Below are 20143 nucleotides of genomic sequence, written 5' to 3' on the forward strand. Positions count from 1 at the left end.
TCTATCCTAGCCCACTGGGCACAGACATGCAGACAGACTCTCCTAGAGGGGTTATGAAATCAGCCATCTATCCTAGCCCACTGGGCACAGACATGCAGACAGACTCTCCTAGAGGGGTTATGAAATCAGCCATCTATCCTAGCCCACTGGGCACAGACATGCAGACAGACTCTCCTAGAGGGGTTATGAAATCAGCCATCTATCCTAGCCCACTGGGCACAGACATGCAGACAGACTCTCCTAGAGGGGTTATGAAATCAGCCATCTATCCTAGCCCACTGGGCACAGACATGCAGACAGACTCTCCTAGAGGGGTTATGAAATCAGCCATCTATCCTAGCCCACTGGGCACAGACATGCAGACAGACTCTCCTAGAGGGGTTATGAAATCAGCCATCTATCCTAGCCCACTGGGCACAGACATGCAGACAGACTCTCCTAGAGGGGTTATGAAATCAGCCATCTATCCTAGCCCACTGGGCACAGACATGCAGACAGACTCTCATAGAGGGGTTATGAAATCAGCCATCTATCCTAGCCCACTGGGCACAGAGACATACAGACTCTCCTAGAGGGGGTTATGAAATCAGCCATCTATCCTAGCCCACTGGGCACAGACATCAATTCAACGTCTATTCCACGTCGGTTTAATGTAATTTCATTGAAATCACATGGAAACAACGTTGATTCAACCAGTGTGTGCCCAGTTGGATATATGTGATGTCATCTCCCTCCCAGAGAGCAGAGAGGGTACAGAACAGCCTCCAACACTAGCACCTCCCAGACAGGACCGGGTTAGTCCTAGGTTGTGTTCAAAATGGCACCCTATTCCCTATAAAGTGCACTATGTACAATAGGGCCCTGGTCAAAAAGTAGTGCACTATGTAGGAAATAGGGTGCCATTTGAGATGAAGCGCTAGTGTACGGCCTGGATGGCCATTAATCACAGTACTCTGCCCTGTCTGCCCTGTCTGTCTGCTGGGCCTTCAGAGGTGCATAGTGTACGGCCTGGATGGCCATTAGTCACAGTACTCTGCCCTGTCCGTCTGCTGGGCCTTCAGAGGTGCATAGTGGACGGCCTGGATGGCCATTAGTCACAGTACTCTGCCCTGTCCGTCTGCTGGGCCTTCAGAGGTGCATAGTGTACGGCCTGGATGGCCATTAGTCACAGTACTCTGCCCTGTCCGTCTGCTGGGGCCTTCAGAGGTGCATAGTGGACGGCCTGGATGGCCATTAGTCACAGTACTCTGCCCTGTCCGTCTGCTGGGCCTTCAGAGGTGCATAGTGGGCGGCCTGGATCGCCATTAGTCACAGCTACTCTGCCCTGTCCGTCTGCTGGGCCTTCAGAGGTGCATAGTGGACGGCCTGGATGGCCATTAGTCACAGTACTCTGCCCTGTCCGTCTGCTGGGCCTTCAGAGGTGCATAGTGCACGGCCTGGATGGCCATTAGTCACAGTACTCTGCCCTGTCTGTCTGCTGGGCCTTCAGAGGTGCATAGTGGACGGCCTGGATGGCCATTAGTCACAGTACTCTGCCCTGTCTGCCCTGTCTATCTGCTGGGCCTTCAGAGGTGCATAGTGCACGGCCTGGATGGCCATTAGTCACAGTACTCTGCCCTGTCTGCCCTGTCCGTCTGCTGGGCCTTCAGAGGTGCATAGTGTACGGCCTGATGTCATGTTAGTCACAGTACTCTGTCTCTGTCCGTCTGTTGCCTTCAGCAGAAAGCTGCCTGATGGCTATTAGTCACAGTACTCTGCCTGTCCGTCTGCTGGGCCTTCAGAGGTGCATAGTGCACGGCCTGGATGGCCATTAGTCACAGTACTCTGCCCTGTCTGCCCTGTCCGTCTGCTGGGCCTTCAGAGGTGCATAGTGCACGGCCTGGATGGCCATTAGTCACAGTACTTTCTGCTGCCCTGTCTGCCCTGTCCGTCTGCTGGGCCTTCAGAGGTGCATAGTGCACGGCCTGGATGGCCATTAGTCACAGTACTCTGCCCTGTCTGCCCTGTCCGTCTGCTGGGCCTTCAGAGGTGCATAGTGCACGGCCTGGATGGCCATTAGTCACAGTACTCTGCCCTGTCTGCCCTGTCCGTCTGCTGGGCCTTCAGAGGTGCATAGTGCACGGCCTGGATGGCCATTAGTCACAGTACTCTGCCCTGTCTGCCCTGTCTGCCCTGTCTGTCTGCTGGGCCTTCAGAGGTGCATAGTGCACGGCCTGGATGGCCATTAGTCACAGTACTCTGCCCTGTCTGCCCTGTCTGCCCTGTCCGTCTGCTGGGCCTTCAGATGAAGGACGGCCTGATGGCTCATTAGTCACAGTACTCTGCCCCTGTCCGTCTGCTGGCCTTCAGAGGTGCATAGTGCACGGCCTGGATGGCCATTAATCACAGTACTCTGCCCTGTCTGCCCTGTCTGCCCTGTCCTGTCTGTCTGCTGGGCCTTCAGAGGTGCATAGTGCACGGCCTGGATGGCCATTAGTCACAGTACTCTGCCCTGTCTGCCCTGTCTGCCCTGTCTGCCCTGTCTGCCCTGTCTGCCCTGTCTGCCCTGTCTGCCCTGTCCGTCTGCCTTCAGAGGTGCATAGCGGACGATGGAAATATTTCACATGGAGTTGCACTATGTGCGTAGGTTAGACTTCCTATCCACACTCTCTTGAATTATGCTCTGAATTCGGATGCATACTCTTTATTTTTGCCTGAGTGCGATTGGACAGACAAACATGCAAAAAAGGGACTTGTTGGAAGGGCTGTCAACAGCTTTTTGATTTCTGAGACCAAAGGTATGTGATCTATACACAACCAATTTCCAGATTTAATATAATGAGAGCAAACCTGATTTGGCTCTGTTTTCCTTGGTACTCATAATTGTAGCTTATTACAGTAGGAAAATACAGTAGATCACCTAAAACCATAGGTCTGAGATAGGAGAGCCTGAACAAATCATCATGTATTTCACTCAGGCTATTTTGTTAACAATTCAAGATCAATTATCCAAGTCAGGGTACATATAAAACACTCTTTTAATCGCTCTGTTGTTTTGCTATGCGTTTTTCGTGTTATCATGAAAATACAGAAAGATAAGAAAATACAGGACTAGTTCAGGGCATCCAGAAGGCATCAGGGCATCAAGATACAGAAGGACTAGTTCAGGGCATCCCAACCCATACAGAAGGACTAGTTCAGGGCATCAACATACAGAAGGTTAGTTCGGGGCATCAAGATACCCAGAAGGGTCAGTCAGGCATCAAGATACAGAAGGACTGGTTCAGGGCATCAAGATACAGAAGGACTAGTTCAGGGCATCAACATACAGAGGAGGATTGGGGCATCCAGTTCAGAAGGACATTCAAGGCATCAAGATAGAAGGACTAGTTCAGGGCATCAAGACAGAAGGACTAGTTCAGGGCATCAAGATACAGAAGTTGGGGCATCAGATACAGAAGGACTAGTTCAGGGCATCAAGATACAGAAGGACTAGTTCAGGGCATCAAGATACAGAAGGACTAGTTCAGGGCATCAAGATACAGAAGGACTAGTTCAGGGCATCAAGATACAGAAGGACTAGAACATGTATTTTCTATTCTATTTACATTCTCAATTACAATACAATGATATTTTACATTTCTCCAAGTTTCTCTCCCGGTGTGGATGGCTTTGACGTAGAGTTTTCATGGTCTTGCTCCAGAGGAATGCACCAGACCCAGTCAGCAAACACACAACTGTGAAGTCTGACATTTTTCAACTTCCAGAGAGAACACTATTTGACCAGCAGTGAATCAAGTCACTGACAGCAGCAGCAGAGAGAGCTGCTCTGAATCTCAGGTCACATTAATAAGATGCTTTTCCAGCAGCTGCTCTTCTGGCGGGAGCATGAATAGAGATATGTGTCCCAAAATTACACCCTATTCCATATATCCATATATATATATATGTGTGCACTATGTAGGGAATATGGTGCCGTTTGGGACGTAGCCTAGGGTAGAAGGAATTGGAAGCAGCATTGTTTTAGGTGTAGGGGTGATAGCCCGAGATATTTCATTAATTATTATGACTGGTGATAAATGAAGAATGGAAACAGTGTTTCATGGAAAGAATTAGAGGAATGCAGAGCTGGACTCCAAAATAGGAATTGAATCAAACCTTAGTGCTATCTGCAGCTGCTGTGAATCAGCCAATCAAACCTTAGTGTTATCTGCAGCTGCTGTGAATCAGCCAATCAAACCTTAGTGTTATCTGCAGCTGCTGTGAATCAGCCAATCAAACTTTAGTGTTATCTGCAGCTGCTGTGAATCAAGCCAATCAAACCTTAGTGTTATCTGCAGCTGCTGTGAATCAGCCAATCAAATCTTAGTGTTATCTGCAGCTGCTGTGAATCTGCCAATCAAACCTTAGTGTTACCTGCAGCCAAGGTGAATCAGCCAATCAAACCTTAGTGTTATCTGCAGCTGCTGTGAATCAGCCAATCAAATCTTAGTATTTATCTGCAGCTGCTGTGAATCAGCCAATCAAACCTTAGTGTTACCTGCAGCTGCTGTGAATCAGCCAATCAAACCTTAGTGTTATCTGCAGCTGCTGTGAATCAGCCAATCAAACCTTAGTGCTATCTGCAGCTGCTGTGAATCAGCCAATCAAATCTTAGTGTTACCTGCAGCTGCTGTGAATCAGCCAATCAAACCTGTGTTATCTGCAGAATGATGAATGCAAAGCACAATCAAATCTTGTGTGGTTTATCTAAATGATCGTAGTGTAGATCAATATATATCAATAATTCCAAACCTTACGCACGTGACAAATATTTGATTAGATTTGATTTTGTTCAATAAATCGATGAGAAAAGGGAATCTCATGGTGGTCTGAACACGAGGTCATTCTCATGATGTGTTATCTGCAGCTGCTGTTATTATTGCCATAAAGGAAGAAATCAAACCTTAGTGAACTATTTCTTGCAATTGGCTCTTTCGATAACAATTTCTGGAGGACTCAGTGTTTTCACTTTTTCATTTCTGCAACAGTACGTGGCAGAGACCTGTATATCGGTACCAGTAAGTTTAGTTCCTTCAGAGATCAGAATCGGACCCCAAAAACACATTGGTTGGCCACTACAAAGCACACTGCACAGCCACCATTCAAAGCAAGCTCATCATGCTGACGTATAGGCACACATAGTATCCCAAATGGCACCTATTTGCTACATAGTTCACTGCTTTTTGACCAAGGCCCATAGACCATAGTGTCAGAAGTAGTGCACTATATAGGAAAAGGGTGCCATAATTACACCACCAAGGTCATCAGTGATGTCCACACTACACAGTCCAATACTTTACAACTGGCCAAATCCCCATCTCCAACTGGCCAAGTCCCCATCTCCAACTGGCCAAGTCCCCATCTCCAACTGGCCAAATCCCCATCTCCAACTGGCCAAAAGCCCCATCTCCAACTGGCCAAAAGCCCCATCTCCAACTGGATCCCCAAAAGCCCCATCTCCAACTGGCCAAATCCCCATCTCTCCAACTGGCCAAATCCCCATCTCCAACTGGCCAAATCCCAAAAGTCCCCATCTCCAACTGGCCAAGTCCCCATCTCCAACTGGCCAAGTCCCCATCTCCAACTGGCCAAGTCCCCATCTCCGACTGGCCAAATCCCCATCTCCGACTGGCCAAATCCCCATCTCCGACTGGCCAAATCCCCATCTCCAACTGTCCCCAAAATCCCCATCTCCAACTGTCCAAATCCCCATCTCCAACTGGACAAAATCCCCATCTCCAACTGGACAAATCCCCATCTCCAACTGGACAAATCCCCATCTCCAACTGGACAAATCCCCATCTCCAACTGATCAAGTCCCTGACACAAATCTCAACGGTCTATGTGTCAGACAGAGGGGCGACTAAAGAACATGCCCAGGCTGAACAACACTGGAAGACACTGGGGTGCCGTTTGAGACTCAGACATGGTATTTTAAAACACTGGCCAACACAGTGGTGATGTCACTCATGTGGGCTGATTCAGCCAGTTGCCTCATTTGTCCTACTTCAGACAGAGGCACCCACCACACCATAACTCGTTAGATAAAACCCAGATGGAGTAGCCATCTAAGTTTCCCCCTAGATTTGTAATTATGCAGCCAGTAAACGTTCCAAAGAGAAACCTCTTGCCCACTGACTGCCGACTGACATCTAAGGAACCACCATCGTGGAAGAGGGGCTTTACTGGTTTATCTATTCTGCAGCCAAACTAGATCGACCAGTGTGATATCTCAGCCAAACCAGATTGACCAGTGTGATATCTATTCCTCAGCCAAACCAGAACCAGATCAGCCAAACCAGATCGACCAGTGTGATATCTATTCCTCAGCCAAACCAGATTGACCAGTGTGATATCTATTCCTTAGCCAAACCAGATCGACCAGTGTGATATCTATTCCTCAGCCAAACCAGATCGACCAGTGTGATATCTATTCTGCAGCCAAACTAGATCGACCAGTGTGATATCTATTCCTCAGCCAAACCAGATCGACCAGTGTGATATCTATTCCTCAGCCAAACCAGATCGACCAGTGTGATATCTATTCCTCAGCCAAACCAGATCGACCAGTGTGATATCTATTCTGCAATCAAACTAGATCGACCAGTGTGATATCTATTCTGTAGTCAAACTAGAACTATTTTAATTCCAGAGATGTAATGAGCACAATAATGAAAATCAGGGAACAGAGGAACTAGTTTGAAGTAGGTTCATTTGAATGATCATGAAAAATGTTGATTATTGATATGAATAGCAGCAGTAAAACTGTCAAATGAGCTTATGTGTTCTAAATACTAGTAACATAGCCTTCCTCTGTGTGCGAAGAACTCAGGATCTAACAGGAAAATGTGAGTCTCATCCTGATCCAATCAGATGTCAGAATTCCCAGACTCTACCAGGGCCAGGGGGTTAATCCCTCCATCATCCCCTTCCTTCCTCCCTCCCTTCTCCTTCCCCTCCTCCATCCCTCCTCCTTCCCCTCCTCCATCCCTCCTCCTTCCCCTCCTCCTTCCCCTCCTCCTTCCCCTCCTCCATCCCTCCTCCTTCCCCTCCTCCATCCCTCCTCCTTCCCCTCCTCCATCCCTCCTCCTTCCCCTCTTCCATTCCTCCTCCCCCTCCTCCATTCCTCCTTCACGCGTCACTGTGTCGTTAGACAGGACCGTTATAAATGGCTCTGCACACACTTCTGAAGCACGCCAAAGGGATTTACAGAGCTTCAGCAAGATACAAAGGAGGGAAAAGTCTACACAGAGAAAACGACCTTTCACTGAATCAGGATGTCTAAGCTTGCAGAGAGAACCCTTTTCGTTTTCTACATTTCAACACAGGTAAATAAATTCAGTTGACGTTACAGAGTAGGCTCATCCAAACTATATTATGTGAAGAATATAAAAGCAAGGAGCAACAACTTTGAAAAGTCACACTTGAACACAGTTTTCCCTTTTTTTCTCCAGATTTGCTCCCAGATCTTGGCGCAGGTGTGTCAGACAAGGTGCCTCTGTCCGCAGGAGCCTCCGATGTGCGCCCCCGGGGTCCAGTTGATTCTGGATGACTGCGCATGCTGTCTGGTCTGTGCGAGGCAGAAAGGAGAGGCGTGCTCGGAAATAAGTCCCTGTGATACACACAGGGGTCTGAACTGCGACTACACGGCCGATGTACACCAGAGGACAGGTGTCTGTGTCGGTGAGTCATTTGTTAATTATGTTGAACCAGTGATGTTCTAGTGTAGGTGTCAGAACGGGGTAGATTCCCTGGCCTTGTCTCAATTGGATTTGCTCAACTCCTGCGTACCTCTCGTCTTCTCTCGCCTCCTTTTGGAAAAGGTCAAAGGTAATCGAAGAGTGGCAGAGGGGACCCCGCCCCTATCTAAGAGCAATTGATGATGATGATGATGATGATGATGATGATGATGATGATGATGATGATGATGATGACAATTCACATTCATTTGAAGACACAAACACTTACACTTGGATTTTATCCAGATATGAGTATTGGAAATTAAAAATGTCAAATAATGATTTGTGCTTTTCTTGTGTCCTCCTCTCTTCCACAGCACATGAGGGAGACATCTGCCTCTTGGACGGTTCAGTGTACCAGAACGGAGAGACCTTCTTCCCCAGCTGCAAGTATCAGTGCACCTGCAGGGACGGTCAGATCGCCTGCGTGCCGCGCTGCAACCTGGACGTGATGCTGCCGGCCCAGACTGCCCTCTACCCAGGAAGGTGGCGGTCCCAGGGAGTGCTGTGAGAAGTGGGTATGTGAGCCCCAACCAGAGGCCAGTGCCTTGGGCAGCTTTGCCATGGCTGGTAAGCACTCAGTCTATCTGCACTCAAATCAGATCAAAATGTTATTTGTCACATGTGCTGAATACAACAGGTGTTGTAGACCTTACAGTGAAATGCTGAATACAACAGGTGTAGTAGACCTTACAGTGAAATGCTGAATACAACAGGTGTAGTAGACCTTACAGTGAAATGCTGAATACAACAGGTGTAGGTAGACCTTACAGTGAAATGCTGAATACAACAGGTGTAGTAGACCTTACAGTGAAATGCTGAATACAACAGGTGAATACAACAGGTGTAGTAGACCTTACAGTGAAATGCTGAATACAACAGGTGTAGTAGACCTTACAGTGAAATGCTGAATACAACAGGTGTAGTAGACCTTACAGTGAAATGCTGAATACAACAGGTGTAGTAGACCTTACAGTGAAATGCTGAATACAACAGGTGTAGTAGACCTTACAGTGAAATGCTGAATACAACAGGTGTAGTAGAAAGTGAAATGCTGAATACAACAGGTGTAGTAGACCTTACAGTGAAATGCTGAATACAACAGGTGTAGTAGACCTTACAGTGAAATGCTGAATACAACAGGTGTAGTAGACCTTACAGTGAAATGCTGAATACAACAGGTGTAGTAGACCTTACAGTGAAATGCTGAGTACAACAGGTGTAGTAGACCTTACAGTGAAATGCTGAATACAACAGGTGTAGTAGACCTTACAGTGAAATGCTGAATACAACAGGTGTAGTAGACCTTACAGTGAAATGCTGAATACAACAGGTGTAGTAGACCTTACAGTGAAATGCTGAATACAACAGGTGTAGTAGACCTTAGGGAAATGCTGAATACAACAGGTGTAGGTAGACCTTACAGTGAAATGCTGAATACAACAGGTGTACAACAGGTGTAGTAGACCTTACAGTGAAATGCTGAATACAACAGGTGTATTACAGTGAAACAGTGAAATGCTGAATACAACAGGTGTAGTAGACCTTACAGTGAAATGCTGAATACAACAGGGTGTAGTAGACCACACAGTGAAATGCTGAATACAACAGGTGTAGTAGACCTTACAGTGAAATGCTGAATACAACAGGTGTAGTAGACCTTACAGTGAAATGCTGAATACAAAATAGCTGAAATGCTGAATACAACAGGTGTAGGTAGACCTTACAGTGAAATGCTGAATACAACAGGTGTAGTAGACCTTACAGTGAAATGCTGAATACAACAGGTGTAGTAGACCTTACAGTGAAATGCTGAATACAACAGGTGTAGTAGACCTTACAGTGAAATGCTGAATACAACAGGTGTAGTAGACCTTACAGTGAAATGCTGAATACAACAGGTGTAGTAGACCTTACAGTGTGAAATGCTGAATACAACTGAATACAACAGGTGGTAGACCTTACAGTGAAATGCTGACAACAGGTGTAGTAGACTTACAGTGAAATGCTGAATACAGGTGTAGTAGAACAGTGAAATGCTGAATACAACAGGTGTAGTAGACCTTACAGTGAAATGCTGAATACAACAGGTGTAGTAGACCTTACAGTGAAATGCTGAATACAACAGGTGTAGTAGACCTGAATAGACCTTACAGTGAAATGCTGAATACAACAGGTGTAGTAGACCTTACAGTGAAATGCTGAATACAACAGGTGTAGTAGACCTTACAGTGAAATGAATACAACAGGTGTAGGTAGACCTTACAGGGAAATGCTGAATACAACAGGTGTAGGTAGACCTTACAGTGAAATGCTGAATACAACAGGTGTAGTAGACCTTACAGTGAAATGCTGAATACAACAGGTGTAGGTAGACCTTACAGGGAAATGCTGAATACAACAGGTGTAGGTAGACCTTACAGTGAAATAATTTCTGACAAGCCCTTAACCAACAATGCAGTTTTAAGAAAAATAAGTGTTAAGTAAAAAATAGATAAGTAAAAAAGTATTAAATAACAAATAACAAATAATTAAAGAGCATCAGTAAAATAACAATTAAATATCAAATAACAATGAATTAAAGAGTAGCAGTAAAATAACAGTCTCTAGTGTCCTACATAGCAGATAGGGTTCCACGTGGGACGCAGTTCCTCTCTCTACTTCTCTCTGCTTCTGACGTGACTGGTACTGTGGTGCAAGCCACAAAGTCAAGAGACAGATTCTGGCATGCCTCTAGGTTGACCTGGCTGGCTCTGTGTGAAGGGAAATGCTGAATTGCCTCGGAGTACAGAGAGAGAGACTCACAAAGCAAGTTGATTTATCCCCGGAAGCCTCTGTGTAGAACTCTGGAGCCAAAACATTCCATTTCGTGTTCTCTGGAATGTGATGCACCTTGGATCGTTCTTAATCTGTGATCAATGGACTTTAGGCACCTAAAGAAATTCAGATAGAACTGTGAATTGTATTACCTGTATACCGATTATACACCAATGTAGGGGAATTAATTATGCAAACCACACAGATCCCAATACCAGCCAAACATACGTTTCCTCTGATGCACTTTTGCCCAGTAATTCTTACATCCATCAATCTAGTGTGCATCTGTATTTCCTATGGCAACAACATCTGTCTCATCCGGTGTGTCTCTCCCTGTCCTCCGGTACAGCCTACAGACAGGAGGAGACAGTGGGGTTTGACTCGTGGGACCCCAGTACTAACTGCATAGAGCAGACTACGGAGTGGGGCGCCTGCTCTCGGACCTGTGGCATGAGCATCTCCACCCGGGTCACCAACAAGAACCCCCGCTGTGAGATGGTCAAGCAGACGCGTCTGTGCATCGTCAGGCCCTGCGACAAACAGCAGCAGGATGTTCCTAAGGTAGGATACTCAACCCACTGTTACTATACTAATACCAGTAGCAGGATGTTCCTAAGGTAGGATACTCAACCCACTGTTACTATACTAATACCAGTAGCAGGATGTTCCTAAGGTAGGATACTCAACCCACTGTTACTATACTAATACCAGTAGCAGGATGTTCCTAAGGTAGGATACTCAACCCACTGTTACTATACTAATACCAGTAGCAGGATGTTCCTAAGGTAGGATACTCAACCCACTGTTACTATACTAATACCAGTAGCAGGATGTTCCTAAGGTAGGATACTCAACCCACTGTTACTATACTAATACCAGTAGCAGGATGTTCCTAAGGTAGGATACTCAACCCACTGTTACTATACTAATACCAGTAGCAGGATGTTCCTAAGGTAGGATACTCAACCCACTGTTACTATACTAATACCAGTAGCAGGATGTTCCTAAGGTAGGATACTCAACCCACTGTTACTATACTAATACCAGTAGCAGGATGTTCCTAAGGTAGGATACTCAACCCACTGTTACTATACTAATACCAGTAGCAGGATGTTCCTAAGGTAGGATACTCAACCCACTGTTACTATACTAATACCAGTAGCAGGATGTTCCTAAGGTAGGATACTCAACCCACTGTTACTATACTAATACCAGTAGCAGGATGTTCCTAAGGTAGGATACTCAACCCACTGTTACTATACTAATACCAGTAGCAGGATGTTCCTAAGGTAGGATACTCAACCCACTGTTACTATACTAATACCAGTAGCAGGATGTTCCTAAGGTAGGATACTCAACCCACTGTTACTATACTAATACCAGTAGCAGGATGTTCCTAAGGTAGGATACTCAACCCACTGTTACTATACTAATACCAGTAGCAGGATGTTCCTAAGGTAGGATACTCAACCCACTGTTACTATACTAATACCAGTAGCAGGATGTTCCTAAGGTAGGATACTCAACCCACTGTTACTATACTAATACCAGTAGCAGGATGTTCCTAAGGTAGGATACTCAACCCACTGTTACTATACTAATACCAGTAGCAGGATGTTCCTAAGGTAGGATACTCAACCCACTGTTACTATACTAATACCAGTAGCAGGATGTTCCTAAGGTAGGATACTCAACCCACTGTTACTATACTAATACCAGTAGCAGGATGTTCCTAAGGTAGGATACTCAACCCACTGTTACTATACTAATACCAGCAGTAGCAGTAGCAGGATGTTCCTAAGGTAGGATACTCAACCCACTGTTACTATACTAATACCAGCAGTAGGATATTCCTAAGGTAGGATACTCAACCCACTGTTACTATACTAATACCAGCAGTAGGATATTCCTAAGGTAGGATACTCAACCCACTGTTACTATACTAATACCAGCAGTAGGATATTCCTAAGGTAGGATACTCAACCCACTGTTACTATACTAATACCAGCAGTAGCAGGATATTCCTAAGGTAGGATACTCAACCCACTGTTACTATACTAATACCAGCAGTAGGATATTCCTAAGGTAGGATACTCAACCCACTGTCACTATACTAATACCAGCAGTAGGATATTCCTAAGGTAGGATACTCAACCCACTGTTACTATACTAATACCAGCAGTAGGATATTCCTAAGGTAGGATACTCAACCCACTGTCACTGTACTAATACCAGCAGTAGGATATTCCTAAGGTAGGATACTCAACCCACTGTTACTATACTAATACCAGCAGTAGGATATTCCTAAGGTAGGATACTCAACCCACTGTTACTATACTAATACCAGCAGTAGGATATTCCTAAGGTAGGATACTCAACCCACTGTTACTGTACTAATACCAGCAGTAGGATATTCCTAAGGTAGGATACTCAACCCACTGTTACTATACTAATACCAGCAGTAGGATATTCCTAAGGTGGGATACTCAACCCACTGTTACTATACTAATACCAGCAGTAGGATATTCCTAAGGTAGGATACTCAACCCACTGTTACTATACTAATACCAGCAGTAGGATATTCCTAAGGTAGAATACTCAACCCACTGTTACTATACTAATACCAGCAGTAGGATATTCCTAAGGTAGGATACTCAACCCACTGTTACTATACTAATACCAGCAGTAGGATATTCCTAAGGTAGGATACTCAACCCACTGTTCACTGTACTAATAATACAGGAAAGGTAGGAAATCAACCCAGTTGTAGCAGGAAAGTAGGACATCAACCCACTGTCACTTAAATATCAGAGTAGTAGGATATTCCTAAGGTAGGATACTCAACCCACTGCACATTCCAGTAGCCTAGGAATGCTAAAATCTTCCGACTATACAAAACTCACAAGAGCTCTGACAAAATACCAGGAAAGAAGTATTCCGGGGTTTCCACATACTGACAACCATTTCCCCACTGTTACTAAATCCACCAGAGAGGAAGCAAGTGATACTCAACCCACTGGATGAAAAGGCAGTGAATTCCTAAGGTAGGTTCAGCTGTCAAGAAAATACCAGCGTGATGACCTAAGCCCCGGTACTGGGATGTCAACCCACGTTACTGCACCCCCACAGCACCAGCAGTGCAGGTGGAGTTCCAAGGTACTCAACCCACTGTCACTGTACTAATACCAGCAGTAGGATATTCCTAAGGTAGGATACTCAACCGTTACTGTCACTGTACTACCATACCCAGAGACAACGTCGTACTCAACCCATCAGTCCTGGTCTACAGCGGTTACAGGTTATAACGCTGTTACCACAGACACAACTACAGTTTCTCCTATTCCTCCGTGACAGTAGTACTGTACTGTAGTCGGGTGACTCTATATGTTACGTGACTCTATATGTTCTTGACAACATCTTCCTGAAGGTGTATGGTTGGTCTCAACCCATGAGGGAGAATCTCAATTGCATACTTAGGTGATACTCAACCCACTCACTTACTAATACCCTAGGATACTCAACCCACTGTTACATACAAACCCATTGGATAGAAAGCCAGCATGTGGATTTCCTCCAATGGGTAGGACTCAACCCACTGTTACTATACTAATACCAGAGAGGAGGGCGCTAAGGAGGAGACTCAACCCACTGAGGAGGAAACCAGCAGTAGGATAGAGGGCGCGAGGATCCTCAACCCACTGTTGTATACTAATACCAGAGAGGTGTGCGAGGAGAGAACCCGCGAGGAGAGAGAGAGGAGGAAAGAGGGCGCGAGGGAGAGGGCACGAGGAGAGAGTGTGCGAGGACTCAAGAGTGTGCGAGGAGAGACAAACGCGAGTAGAGGGAAAAGAAAAATAGCGTGAGAGAGAAGAGCCACGCTAAATGGGAGACTAACAAAACTCACAAGAGCTCTGACAAAATACAGGAAAGAGTATTCCGGGGAGGAGCCAAGACAACCATTTCCTCCTCTAAATCCTCAGAGAGGAAGCAAGTGAGTGTGAGGAGAAGAGGGCGCGAGGATAAGTGTGCGTGCTGAGAGGGCGCGAGGAGAGAGTGTGCGGAGAGTGTGCGAGAGAGAGGGCGCAGGTGGAGTTCCAAGTGTGCGAGAGGAAAGGCGCGAAGAAAGTGTGCGATCAACAGCCACTACCACTGCGAGAGAGAGAGGGCGCGAGGAGAGAGTGTGCGAGGTTACAGGAGGGCTGTTACCACAGAGAGAGAGCGTGAGGAAGAGGTGTGAGGAGAGAGGAGAGAGGACGCGAGGAGAGAGTCTTGCTGAAGGTGATGGTTGGAGTGAGGGAGGATCTCGAGGAGAGATGTGCGAGAGAGAGAGTGAGGAGAGAGACATTCTCCTGAGGGAGAGAAGGAGGCGAGGAGAGAGTGTGCGAGGAGAGAGAGAGTGAGGAGAGAGAGTGAGAGAGAGGACACGAGGAGAGAGTGTGCGAGGAGAGAGAGAGTGAGGAGAGAGAGAGTGAGGAGAGAGGGCGTGAGGAGAGAGGAGAGAGGACGCGAGGAGAGAGTGTGCGGAGAGAGAGAGTGAGGAGAGAGAGTGAGAGAGAGGAGAGAGGACGCGAGGAGAGAGTGTGCGAGGAGAGAGAGAGTGAGGAGAGAGAGAGTGAGGAGAGAGGACACGAGGAGAGAGTGTGCACGAGGAGAGAGAGTGAGGAGAGAGAGAGTGAGGAGAGAGGGCGTGAGGAGAGAGGAGAGAGGACGCGAGGAGAGAGTGTGCGAGGAGAGAGAGAGTGAGGAGAGAGAGAGAGTGAGGAGAGAGGACACGAGGAGTACGCAATTGAGATTCTCACAGTCAGCACTTAGCCTTTACAGAATGGATGAGCTTTCTGCATCTGATATAACTGGAAACATTAACGACAGCGTTTTCCTTTTCTGCAAACGGCCTCAGTGATCATACACAGCTCCTGGGTCAGTTTTAAACAGACTCTGACTCAAACGGCCTCAGTGATCATACACAGCTCCTGGGTCAGTTTTAAACAGACTCTGACTCAAACGGCCTCAGTGATCATACACAGCTCCTGGGTCAGTTTTAAACAGACTCTGACTCAAACGGCCTCAGTGATCATACACAGCTCCTGGGTCAGTTTTAAACAGACTCTGACTCAAACGGCCTCAGTGATCATACACAGCTCCTGGGTCAGTTTTAAACAGACTCTGACTCAAACGGCCTCAGTGATCATACACAGCTCCTGGGTCAGTTTTAAACAGACTCTGACTCAAACGGCCTCAGTGATCATACACAGCTCCTGGGTCAGTTTTAAACAGACCTGACTCAAACGGCCTCAGTGATCATACACAGCTCCTGGGTCAGTTTTAAACAGCCTCTCACTGTTCCAGAGGTATTTCCGAAATAGCGGTTAGGCTACCTACAATCATTTCAAGTGCAATGTCTGCACGTCCAACAATTCTCCAGCTGCACGTCACAAAAGAAATGTCTGGTGAAAGCAACACCTGCTCACTGTTGTATTTGTTCTGGTGAAAACCTGTGTTTCTATCCCCCCCCCCCTCATTCCTCTGACCTTTGACCTTGTAGATGTTTGCAGACTCTTGCCCTCTCCCAGGCTCTCCAGTCAACCCGGTCTTGGCCCACACAACAGTCATGTCGACAGCCAGGTCAAAAGGTTGTTCTTCATAATGTACTGCCGCTTTCCACAGCCAGCCTGTAAGTCTCAGCTCTTGGACCTCTAGCCCCGCCCCACTTACACGTCAGACCTGGGTCAAATACATGTGTCAAAACAGTGTGCAGGCTGTGGGTGGAGTTGGCAGTTTATGAGACTATTCCATTGGTTGCATTGTACAGGGCAAGCTAAGTCAAGTTAAGTCAAGCTAAGTCAAGCTAAATCAAGCTAAGTCAAGCTAAGTCAAGTTAAGTCAAGCTAAGTCAAGCTAAGTCAAGCTAAGTCAAGTTAAGTCAAACTAAGTCAAACTAAGTCAAGCTAAGTCAAGCTAAGTCAAGCTAAGTCAAGCTAAGTCAAGCTAAGTCAAGCTAAGTCAAACTAAGTCAAACTAAGTCAAGCTAACTCAAGTTAAGTCAAACTAAGTCAAGCTAAGTCAAGTTAAGTCAAACTAAGTCAAACTAAGTCAAACTAAGTCAAGCTAAGTCAAACTAAGTCAAGCTAAGTCAAGCTAAGTCAAGCTAACTCAAGCTAAGTCAAGCTAAGTCAAGCTAACTCAAGCTAAGTCAAGCTAAGTCAAACTAACTCAAGCTAAGTCAAGCTAAGTCAAGCTAAGTCAAGCTAAGTCAAGCGCACCTCCAAAGTCTTTGGCATATATATATGTCACCCAGTTCTGATATATACTGTCATTGACTGCGACGCAATGTAGATTTTCCTTAAAAACAGAACGTTAATTTTCTACTCCTCCTATGGTCTCTTGTAGAAAGATACACGTTATGTGAATACTTTACTGTATAGTTGGCGCGAGCGTGTATTAAATACACAGTCTGTGTGTCTTTGTAAACCCAATGTAAATATGAATTCTATATAGTGTCTGTATGTCTTTGTAAACCTAATGTAAATATGAATTCTATATAGTGTCTGTGTGTCTTTGTAAACCCAATGTAAATATGAATTCTATATAGTGTCTGTGTGTCTTTGTGTCTGTAGTGTCTGTGTGTCTTTGTAAACCAATGTAAATATGAATTCTATATAGTGTCTGTGTGTCTTTGTAAACCGAATGTAAATATGAATTCTATATAGTGTCTGTGTGTCTTTGTAAACCGAATGTAAATATGAATTCTATATAGTGTCTGTGTGTCTTTGTAAACCCAATGTAAATATGAATTCTATATAGTGTCTGTATGTCTTTGTAAACCCAATGTAAATATGAATTCTATATAGTGTCTGTACATCTACTCTGGTTGTGTTTCGCTAAGCCTTTTCGGTCAATATAATAATACTGTACTTACTCATGATTTGACATTAAATATGTATATTTTCTATAACTTCTGATTTGTTTCTCTTTATTCCAACCGTCATGATATACCGTGTAGATAGATTGTTAGACAACAGTTGATGTACATTAAATTGACCTAAAACGGAGTCACAACACCTTTCATATAAGGTTAATGCAAAGTTAGTTTAGTGACAACCCCGTCGAATGAATGCGACATAAAATGCTTAATGACTATTAGAGACTATGGTGTGTTCTAACGCTTCTTTTACAAGTCGTTGAAATCACTGAACGCTCAAAGCTCTCCCAGAACGGGTGTATAAAACCACTATACAGCAAACAGCGACACCTTGTGGGACATTTAAGAAGTGCAGGAAAGTATAAGTTATCCAGAGTATAAATTATCCATGACCATAACTGCGGTATCCCTGGTCCGGCACACTGTCCTCTCCCGGTGGTCTGTAGAGCTAATTGGAAAAGTACAGCACATCACAGCTCAGCTCCGACAGAAGCGTCAATGTGCCGTTCCACCTGCTACACACAAGCACGTTGATTTGGGAGCTGAGAATAACAGAGGGGCTGAGCGTCTTTATTTTCCCCTACTGCGCACTGTAACATAATCATCTATTATGCGTAAGTACAGTAGCTGTTGGCTCAGTTTTTCGCAAGTACTCATTACATTGTTGCGAGTGGTTGTACTAAATAATACTCAAATTACACAGGTTGATGTTGTTTCCACTGTGAACATCGGTAGTCAGTGTAGCTAGCTAAGTAATAGTAGTAGTTTATTGACTTCATACATCTTAGTAAAATAACTAGCGGTGTATAGCCGAGGCCAAATGCAACCAAAATGAAATTTTATTTCAATTCACAAGATAGAATTAACATGCACGTCAAGCCATCAATAATTAACTCTGTGATGATTGAGTTTGGACGCCGCCATTGCCCGCAACATGGGCAGTGAAACAGCTTTGATTTCAAAAGAAGCATTTCCCCAATGGCTGATTGCAATGCTGGACGCCCAATTTCTATAGTGTAGCAGGGCCAGTATGAGTGACCATTCATAAACAAAGACAAATCAGGTCTTATTCCCTATAGAATCCCTATGGGCCCTGGTCAAAACTATGAACCATGGCTGCGTTTACACAGGCAGCCTAATTCTGAACTTTTCCCCACTAATTGGTCTTTTGGCCAATCAGATCACCTCTGAAAGAGATCTGATGTGATTGGTTGAAAGACCAAATAGTGGGGAAGAAATATCAGAATTGAGCTGCCTGTGTAAACGCAGCCTATGTAGAGAATAGGTTACCATTCAGGACGTACAGTACACAGGGTGTCCAGTCATTTACCGGCAGACAGCTGGTAAAATACATTTTCTCTCGTCTCTCGCACTGAGATAAATGACTGAGAACTACAGTATATCATCGCTGTAGTGTTGAGACAGACAGACGGGTGTTGGCAGGGTAATCCGATGTGCCTCGATTCAAACCTTTATTGTAGGTCTGGGGAAGCGTCCACTGAGATTAGCAGGTTTGAGTCAGACCAGATTCACTTCCTAGATTTCATCCTTGGAGGAATGTTGTAGGTAGACATTTCTGTAGCGTTTAGACGACAAGTTAAAAGCCTGTCAGGATCTCTTGCCATTTAAAAAAAAAGTCACCTTTATTTATCTAGGCAAGTCAGTTAAGAACAAATTCTTATTTACAAGGACGGCCGACACCGGGCGACGCTGGGCCAGTTGTGCGCGCCCTGTGGGACTCCCAATCACAGCCGGTTGTAATACATATAGCCTTGATTCGAACCAGGGTGTCTGTAATGACGCCTCTAGCACTGAGATGCAGCGCCTTAGACCGCTGTGTCACTCGGGAGCCCATTAGAGCCTGTCACCAAACCCATTCAAACACACATTTATTACTGAAATTAAATCTCCCAACTACAGGAACAGCCTGTCAAACATTGATTGATGTTTAAAAAAAAAAAAAAAAAAATTGATGATCATAATGCTAATATCGTTAGCATTAAATCAAACCAACAATGGTGAGCAGCAATGACCTCTGGCCTCGCTGCCAACTTCCCGATACGCCGCAGTAACAGACGAGGTCGTACAAAAGGTTTATTGGATTAAAACATCAGGCATAAATAAGTGGGTCACACAGGTGTCCGGTACATATTTAAAGGATGTCACCACTACAGGTTCATTATTATTGTTCACAGTACAGACAGACAGAGCTGATTATTATTATTATTAACACAGTACTCTCAGCCATCACCAGCAAGACATTCATCAGAAACACCACATACAACACACACACACACAACAACACACACATACACACACAACAACACACCACATTATCAATACAAGTAACAACAAATAATTCAATTCATGCTTGTTAATCATCAAAAAACCAAAATAAAGAGGGACACGAAATGTGTTACATTACAGAGGAACAGAACAGCCATGAATAAACATTTAGAATAATACATGTGAAAAAACTAAACACGACATATTCAAAAATATACACCAGACCATCATAGCTGTGGTGGACACAGGAGAGGCTAGGGAGACAGGAGGGTAGGGAGACAGGAGAGGGAGAGGCAGGAGACAGGAGGAGGCTAGGGAGACAGGAGAGGGTAGGAGACAGGAGAGGGTAGGGAGACAGGAG

General features: G+C 45.2%; 1 pseudogene; it reads left to right on the forward strand.

Moving 5' to 3' along the window:
* The first annotated feature begins 7147 nt into the window (after positions 1–7147).
* LOC121842407 lies at positions 7148–13582 on the forward strand (annotated as a pseudogene).
* Positions 13583–20143: the final 6561 nt, after the last annotated feature.

The sequence above is a fragment of the Oncorhynchus tshawytscha genome, unplaced genomic scaffold (genome assembly GCF_018296145.1).
Source record: "Oncorhynchus tshawytscha isolate Ot180627B unplaced genomic scaffold, Otsh_v2.0 Un_contig_5176_pilon_pilon, whole genome shotgun sequence".
Lineage (NCBI taxonomy): Eukaryota > Metazoa > Chordata > Actinopteri > Salmoniformes > Salmonidae > Oncorhynchus > Oncorhynchus tshawytscha.